Raw genomic sequence first — 9,673 nt, 5'->3', positions numbered from 1 at the left:
CACTGAAGGTGCAGCCTTAACGTGGCTGTGGTTGTTTGGCTAAATATTTTGACTCCTGTGCTGCATTTTTCACTCACAGCTGCTCCTTCTGCTGATGTTGTTGGGAAGAATTATTTTCCCACTGTTCCATCTTGATCTTCTTGAAAGCCACTTCCCGTCTCCAGGGGAGGAAAACCTTAAAACTGACATGCCTGAAATTTCACATCTGCAAAACTCCATTCTTTCAAAGAGATCCCGATCTAGCATTGCCCATGTAAAGAGGAACAGTGGTGGGTTAGAAAGCCTCCCAATTTGCTTTAAGGGATCTCTTAGCCCACCCCCACATCCCACCCACCCCCCTACCCTCCAGTTTAGCCTTTCTTGAGTTTCACAGCAAACCTCGCTGCACCCCTGCTAATGAAACCCAAAGCCAACGTGGCTATATTAATCCCAGACCCCTCTCTTTTTGCATGCACGCCATTCCCAGCCTGTTCCGCCAACGTCAATGACACGGCCATCTTGGCCAAGATGCGTGACTGTAGCCATGACAACAGCAGCTGCTCGTACCCTGGCATGGTAAAAGACGAAAGAAAAAGAGCAAAGTTGGCTAAGGAAGGAAAGAAGCAAGTAAGTTATGTTACCATCCCAGAACTTCAGGCAAAATGGATGTCATTTAGGAGACAGAAGAAAAGTCTTTGACCCAAAAAAGATAATCAAAGCCATCAGCATCAAAGCTGAGTATCTTTTTTTCCTAGGAAGCCTTGATGGATGAATTTTTATGAGAACTAAGATGGTTCATTCCATTTATTTCTTTTTTAAACCACCCAGCTGCAGTACAATGCCTCTGGCCACCAGTATGCCTGGGAATCATCCCCTCACATTTCTGAAAACTTGCTCACAAAGATAATTTGAATTTAAGTCTCAATTAAATGCTGGCATTTTTAAAAAGCGAAGGGTCTTACCCCCTCCCCAGAAGATTTCTGGGCTTCCGAGTGTGCTTAGAACAGAATGCTAGGCAACTGAAGCTTTGTCTGAGCATGTAAAGATAATCTGGAAAGGATGGAGGGAGCATCCTGTAATGCTGGAAAGGTTACCAGGAAACATCTTCTGTAGGATGCCTCCTGATAAACACACATGTGACTGGTGTTCTGGCAGCTATTTTGGGATCAGGCCTCCAAGAAAGCCTTTTGAAGAGACGTCCAACAAGGTGCTCTCAGAATGATGCTCCTGAAACCAAGCACAGCGACAGAGGCATTCAGCAGGTTCTGACCAGTTCTGGAGAACTGGTAGAGAAGTTTTGAGTAGTTCGGAGAACAGGTAAATGCCACCTCTGACTGACCCTGCCCCCATTGCTTCTCTGCCTCCCGAGTCCCAGCTGATCAGGAGGAAATGGAGATTTTACAGTATCCTTCCCCTGTCACATCCACCAAGCCACACCCACCAAGCCACGCCCACAGAACTGGTAGTAAAAAAAAATTGAATTTCACCATTGCATAGCGAGTCTCTTTCCCTTCACTGTCGGCTCCCCCCCCACCGCCCGTGGACATGTCATCTCCTTGTTCCATCTCCCCGTGATGTCATCCTGTTTGGTTGATGCCACACTCTCCTCTATGCTATACTGCGACAGAACTTTATTCCCTTCGGGAACTCCCCCTTTCCTGGGGATGGACCTCTTGCCTATCAGGACGCTTCCTTAATGATGGATCTTGGGATCCCGAGAGGTGGCATGCGAAGAAGAGACTGCTTAGGGGTTTTTTACAGGGTTTTTAAAATCAAATTGTAAGGGGAGGGCGGGGGGGGGGGGGTTGATACGGATTGCTCAGACAGGCTTGGAGGGGAGTCTGCCAGAGCACAGGCCAGCATGGGTCAGGAGTGCTGGGAAGGGTTGGGATTCTGGGGGAGACATTAAGCCATTCCATTGGGGGGTTCACCATCTCTACTGTTTGTGGGAGAGGCAGATATGGTGGGGGCCGAGGGCCAAATTATGTTTGGGGGACGCGGGTCCGCTGTTTAAGAGCGATCACGCATTCCGACCCTCATCACCCTTCTCACACCCCTGGGTGCTCGGGACCCTGGTCTCCGGCTGGTGTCGCTTAATGCCAGGTCCGTGGTACATAAGGCTTCCCTCATTTACGACCTCATACAAGAGGGTGGAGATGGGGGTGGGACCAGACCTGGCGTGCATTACGGAGACCTGGTTGGGCCATGAGTGGGGTGTTCCCCTTAGTGAATTATGCCCATCAGGCTTCCGGGCATTTCACCAGGTGAGAGCCCAGAAGTGAGATGTTAGTTAGCTCCAGGTTTCGGTCTGGTCTACCCTGAGCTCCCTCCAAAATGGGGATGATTTCACCATCAGCATCTGTTCTCCAGCAAAACTGATGAGACTTCTGGTGCAGGAAAATACACCCTTGGGCTTTGGGATAAACTCTAGGTTCAGCGTGAGAGTTAAAAAAAAAAAAACTGTACAAAGCAGCCAATATTGTTGACATCTAGTACAGTAGTGAGATTCAAAAGGTTTTACTACCGGTTCTGTCGTGTAGCTTGGTGGACATGGCATGGCTTGATGGGCATGGCAGGGAAGGATATTGCAAAATGTCCATTCCCTCCCGATCAGCTGGGACTCGGGAGGCAGAGAATAGATGGGGGTGGGACCAGTCAGAGGTGGCATTTGCCGGTTCTCCGAACTACTCAAAATTTCCGCTACCAGTTCTCCAGAACTGGTCAGAACCACCTGTGATCTAGTACAACATTCATGACAGCTATGACTCTAGACTGGTGTGTTTTCCAACCTTGAGCACCTTCGGAGCTGTGGACCTCAACTTCCAGAATTCCCCAGCCACCATGCTGAGAGTTGAAATCTACCCTTTAAAGTTGCTGAGGTTAAGAAATACTGGGCTAGAGAGAGGCATCCTCTCCTTGTAGAGTGTCACTTTGAAACTGCTGTGGCTGTTTGTACCCATCTGCCAAAAGGCTCCCACTCTTCAAAGTGGCAGGCGGGGAATGGGGCAAAATGAGATGGGATGGTGGAAGGGAACCAGAAAATTGCTGGAAGTGGGAAAGAGAAATTCTGGTAGCTAGCAAGTTTCTTGGAGGGGTGGAAGAGAAGGAAAAGAGACTCTAGACCACTGAAGTCTGGTGAGCTGCATCTCTTTGTCCCTTTTATTAGGGCCACAAAGATCCAGCTTGTTTGCTTAGATGCTTGAGCCTATCAGCTGCTATGACAGTGTCACATTATCTGTGCAGCTGAGTTTTAACACCCAGAATTCTTTCATCATCATCATCATCATCATCATGATCATCATCATCATGATCATCATGATCATCATGATCATCATCATCTACTGCTGCTGCTGCTGCTGCTTCTCTGCCTTGGCCCAACTGGAGGAAGGATGCCCAGGCCAAAAACTCCAACATGGTGGTGGAATGGTTCAGCCATCCCAGGGAACCCATCAGGATTGTCTGTCTTGGGGATTATGTGAGAAACTTGCAGACCCTCTGAAATGGGAGGCCATCACTGGGTGGGATGAGAGCAAAGCATGTTTATTGGGCCAAAGGAGTTATGCCACTGGGCAGTCAACATGGGGGCTCACTGTTTGGGGGACACTGTGGACTGGTGAGCAGTGTCTAGCTACCCAGTGGGTGGTTTATGGACAGGTCAGATGCAGGGACCTCCCCCAGAGGGGTGCTAGAAAGTCAAGATGGCGGCCATGGTTGTACAATTAAAGTCTGCAAGGCAGTTCATGGATGACATCTTGAATTTTCCGGGGGGGGGGGGGTACCCCCCTGGACCTTTCTGTTATTCATCAGGGTCTGAAATTGAAAATACAGGAAGCGTGTCACTATCATTATGTCTGGATTGAGGATATCAGTGCCAAGAGGCTTGTGTGATTGGCAAGGATCCGTCCCTTAAGAGGTTCCTTCATGCCCAATTTGAAAGCTAAGTTCATTATCTATTGTCCCAGAAGTAAAAACCCTATAACCCAGAATAGAATAGAATAGAATAGAATATGGAATCAAGATAGAATGGAATAGAGTAGAGTAGAGTAGAGTAGAGTAGAGTAGAGTAGAGTAGAGTAGAATAGGACAGAACAGAACAGAACAATGGAAATAGAATAGAATAGAATAATGGAAATAGAATAGAATAGAGAAGAGAAAAGAAGAGAAGAAAAGAGAAGAGAAGAGAAAAGGAGAAGAGGAGGAGAGGAGGGGAGGAGAAGAAAAGAGAAGAGAAAAGGAGAAGAGGAGGGGAGGAGAGGAGAAGAGAATTCTTTATTGGCCAGGTGTGATTGGACCCACAAGGAATTTGTCTTTGGTGCAGACGCTCTTGGTGTACATAAAAAGACAAGATACATTGAGGGTTGTTTCCAGATGTATATTTCAGGAGGAGGTCAAGGTGAGATCACTGGAATCACTGCAGGTAGCATAGGATACCAGTGGCATCAAGTGATGCAGTGCCCTTTCAGGAAACTCACCTTTGGAAGCTGTAATGTCAAGGCATTGCTTTGTAAAGGGAACATTCTTCCTCCCCCCTCCCCCCCTCTCCTCTTTCCTATATTTATCTTTACTGATCAGGCTACATAAAATAAATGGGTTTCTTTAGTTGTTACTTCTGGGACTTCATTTATTTATTAGTCATATTTGTAGACTGCCCACTCAGAATGATGTGGAATTTTGAACAAACATTATAATAAATGTCTATGGAGATTCTCAGTCATCCGGGTCATGGTTGTCCCAAAGGTGCTTCTTTTCAAGAAGTAACTAGACTTTCTGTTTTTGTTTTTTTTAAAGACATTTCGCTTCTCATCCAAGAAGCTTCTTCAGCTCTGACTGGATGGTGGGGAATGGAAGGATTTCTACTCCTTGCATTCTTTTAGAGGGTCATTAAGGTCAAGATCAAAAGACAAGAATTGGAAGCATTCACCAAATATATCAACTCTGTGGACAGAAGCATCAAATTCATTTGGGAAGATGTTCAGGCAATGGTCTAGCCTTCCTGGACTGTGCAGTACACATCAAAGAAGATAGACACCTTAACACTGAAGTTTACAGAAAACCCAGTCACACAGATTAATATTTACATTTTGATTCCCACCACCCACTGGAGCACAAAACGGGGGTCATCAGAACCTTACATCACGGAGCTGAAGGCCTGGCTGCCAGCAAAGATGGTAAAGAAAAAGAACATAAAGACGTCAAGGAAGCCCTCAGGACGTGTGGCTATCCCAAGTGGGCCTTTACCAAGCCTCAAAAAAGAGGAGCTCTTCTGTAACAGACAATTGGGGAAACAAAACAATCACTTCATAAATGCATGGCACAACATAGGAGAACAAACAGGTCAGGACTAGATTCAGCAGTCCATCTGCATCTGAAAGACAAGGGCCACTCTTTTGAAGACAACGAAGTCCATATTTTGGCAGAGAGCACCAATGGTTTAAAAGAGGGGTGAAAGAGGGACTCTATGTCAAAATTGAGCAGCCCTCTCTCATCAGAGGGTGAGGAATACAACATCATCTAACTCCTATCTACAACACAGTCCTTTCAACAGTTCCAAGAAGGCTCCAGACCAATCTGCACCACTCAGGTGACCCTGAGGACATAGATAAACCTCCAGGTGACTTTAATGACCTGCTAAAGGAATGCAAATGTCCAGCTGTCTGCAAGTAGTTTAAATCCTGCCATTCCGCATCATCTAGTCAGAGCTAAAGAAGCTTCTTGGATGAGAAGGGAAACATCTTCAAAGAAAAACCAGAAAGTCCAGTTGCCTCTTGAAAAGAAGCACCTTTGGGACAAACATTATTGTATCTCTGTTCTTACAAAACTGCACCCATGCTAAACACATAACCAGACATAGAGCACCCCAAAATTTCCCAAGGAGTCAAAGGAGGCAAAAAGTGTTTCAGAAACAAAATACAGTTCTTTCAAAAGTAATTGTTTCCTTGATGCCGTATCCCGGTACAGAAAAGAAGGCACATTGCTGCTTTGCATTTTGTCAACTTCTCAGTATGTATCTATGCACATATTAATTTATACTGATGAATTAAGGACATGGTGGTTTACAACTCTACAGACAAACATCCATGTGATTAAAATATTCACAGCCAAAAATAAAAAATAAAAATAAGGAATGAAAATTTACAGAAAATATAAAATCATCACCCCCCACTCCCAATAATTAACTTACACAGCTAAGTTAGAAACCCAAACCAATCAATTAATTTGGAAATAAAAACAGGATAAGATGATGGCACTCAACTAATTTCCAAACGTTCAATAGAAAAATTCAGTTTTAACCAAGTTCAAGAATTCTAAGATGATGTAAGATGGAGGGCAGAGGTATTTTTCTATATGTGTCCTTGTACGTCAAACTATAATAGCAAAAAATCTGGAGGGGCTGGAAACTTTGCAAGCACCAAAGAAGCTGCCAACAGATGTGTTGGGGCTCCAGATGTGTCTGGAGATCTCAGTTTTAAGCTCATGGTCTCAGCACAGCTGGAAGGCCTCAGTTGGAGAAACCAAGGGAAGGGAATATGATGGTTTTCTCTCACTAATCTGTTCATATTTTTAAATTCCCAGTGAATTTCTGGTCCCTTGTTCTGCTAAGGGCAGGTCAGCTGCTCAGAGCCTGTCCAGTATGTGTTGCGTCTAAGTACCTGGGATGACTTTGACCCTGATTACATGGAAGTCCTACTTTAGGTATAGGTTGCCACCGGCATTCCCCTTCTTTGCAACATTCCTGATTCAAAGCATGAACCTAGTACTTAACAAAATAGGACACTTTGCCCAGGAAGTGTTGGCACTGTTGTTGTGATTATTGTGCAGCTGTGCCTGAGGCAGTAAATCCAGGGGACACCCTTGTTTTGTGCACTAATTGCTATACATACTGTATATCTGCAAGCAGATATTTGTACAAGTGGAGATAACTAAGTACTTCTCGTCTTCCTCTTGAAAAGGGTGCAGCACTCAGGGCAGTGGTGAAATTCATTTTTTTTTACTACCGGTTCTTTGGGCATGGCTTGGTGGGCATGACAAGGGAATACTGCAACATCTCAATTCCCTCCTCACTCCAGGGGAAGGTTACTGCAAAATCCCCATTTCCTCCTGATCAGCTGGGACTCGGGAGGCAGAGAATAGATGGGGCAGGGCCAGCCAGAGGTGGCATTTGCTGATTCTCCCAACTACTCACAATTTCTGCTACCAGTTTTCCAGAACTGGTCAGAACCTTGACCTTGTGGAAGTGCAACTTAGGTATACACCTTCCAGAGCTCTGGATTCCCCCAATCTGTGCCCAACCCTTGCAAACCCAGGATCCTTCAACGAAAAAGAGTGAATTCCAATCTTTCATTCTGCAGTTTTCCTTGATCCTCTCTGCCTTGCAGAATGGGGCTCCCAGGACTCCTGAGCCTGGAGAAGGGAAAGGAGGTGGCTCAGCTTTGCCTGCTATCCTTGGAAAAACGTGGAGGGTGTATGTGTGTGTTGGGCAGCTGATGCCTCCTCCCTGTTCTCAGTTCCTGCCTTGCTTCCTTCCAGCCCTGACTGCCTGCCCCTCCTCCCTGCCGGCTGCATCTGCTGGTGGGAAAGGCTGCCTCGCGTTGGGAGGCTTTGGCAGTCGAGCAGCTTAGCTGAAGAGGAAGCCTGCAGCACTCCAGTGACCCACTAACCTTCTTCTTCCCAGAAGAGCCTGCAACAAAGCAGCCAGCCTATGAGGGCTCCCTCCCTCCCTCCCTCTCTCTCTCTTTCTCTCTCTCTCTCTTACTGATCTCCTCCCTCGGGCACACATTCGCTTGCACGCCTGCCTCAGCTTGCAAATCCCTGGTTCACACTGGCATCCCATGGGGGCTTCCCTCCTTTGCTCATGTGCGGATGCGTGCACACTGCCAAGGCCTTCCCCTCCCCTCCAACAGAATAGAATAGCAGAGTTGGAAGGGACCTTGGAGGTCTTCTAGTCCACCCCCCTATCTAGATAGGAAACCCTACACCACTTCAGACAAATGGATAACCAACATCTTCTTAAAATGGAAGGCTGAGTCAACTTTGAGCCTGGTGAGATTTGAACTGCCAAACTGCAGCTAGCAGTCAGCTAGAGTAGCCTGGAATACTCCACTCTAACCACTGCACTACCTTGGCTCGAGGGAGGGATGACCACCTATCTCCTCAGGAGTTTGAATCAGCTGGAGGTCCAGTCACCCCTCCCCATGCTGCTTCACCCCATGTTTAAGGGGTTGACATCTGGGACAGAACGGGATGCCAAGTGTGGCCCTCAGGGGGTTTCAGAAACCCAGCCCACCAACCTGCAGTACAGCAGGGAGCGACATCACATAAGAAGCTCGAAGGCCTTCCTCAAGCTCATGTCTTGGTGTCTTCCTAAGAACGTCCCTTGTGTTTTCTCAGCAGCCAATGGAAGCGATTAGCTCTTGTATTCTGCAGATTTGTTTCCCTGCTTCTCAACCTCGCCTTCAGCTTGGGGATTTCCTTGGCCACGATGATCCCCCATCTGGCCTCCTGAGCTTTCTGACATCAGCTAAAGTTGGCCAGATGCTCTTCCCCAGGTGGTGTACCAGATTTCTTTTGCTAAGCTTGACCCCTGCTAAGTCCATGGACACCTCCAGGTAGTTTTTTTGGTGGACCACTTAGCCAAGCTGAAAAGATCTCCAGGAACTACAGATAAGGTCCATTTACCAAAGAAAGTAGGAATGCCCCCCACCCCCGGTTGAAATAAATAAGCCCTCTGTAGTGAAATCCTGTTTAGATCCTCTTATGTTGAGGGATTTTTTTTCTTCCTACTCTTCCTAACAGACCGATTGATTTCCTTTGAGTGGGCTGGTCTGTCTCCACCTAGCCATTGTTGATCCAGCAAACAAATTTGACTAAAAGAATCAGATTGCTGTAATAATGTTTTTCATAGATTGTGCGAAAATAAGCTCTCGCATTTGGCAACAGAATGTAAAGTGGTCCTTGGTACCCTCTGAGCTTGGTTGTTTTCTTACAGACGTTTCTTTACCCAACTAGCTGATGATGTTACCTAGTTGGGTAATGAAATATCTGCAAGCAAACAACCAAGCTCAGAGAGCACTAAGGGCTCCACAGTTCAACCCTGAGCTACAAATATTATTTTCTATTGGTAATATGGAAAAGATTTCCCACCGCCAGCTTTTCTAGGGTGTTTTTCAAATTCCCCAGCTAGTCTACTATCCTCAGATACTGGAAACATGGAGGATGCTTGGAAGGATGGTTTAATGGTAAAGCAGAACCACCAAGCAATTCTGTGATTCTGAGTAAATGACCACATGGAGTGGAGAGTGAGATGTATTTGTACCCTCTCTTAGGCCTTGCAAGAAATGTATCCTATTGGTTATCAGACTCCCAGCAGGGGCTATGCTGTAGGCTGTCTGGGTCCCAGGCTTGGTTGAATCTTACTGGGTGATGATGTAATGAAGAGGGTTCTGTTCTGAAAGGATGTTGGGCAATCCCTATTATGGTTTAATGGCTTTGTCCTGGTTTGGATCTTGCATGAGGGCTAATCATATCCCCCTGGAGCTGAAGGTCTTTTGTCTTGTAGATAGGATGGTCCAGTTTTTCTGGGGCTATTAGCAAAGGCGGGGGCTGCTTTCCAAGGGCATGTTTCTCCTTTTCTCATCCAGGGAGATATAATATTCTGCCTTTTTCATATTTCATAGGGTGCTAACTTCCTACACTC

This window comes from Thamnophis elegans, chromosome 12 (genome assembly GCF_009769535.1).
Source record: "Thamnophis elegans isolate rThaEle1 chromosome 12, rThaEle1.pri, whole genome shotgun sequence".
In the NCBI taxonomy this organism is placed as follows: Eukaryota; Metazoa; Chordata; class Lepidosauria; order Squamata; family Colubridae; genus Thamnophis; species Thamnophis elegans.
Note: the sequence above shows the minus strand (reverse complement) of the source record.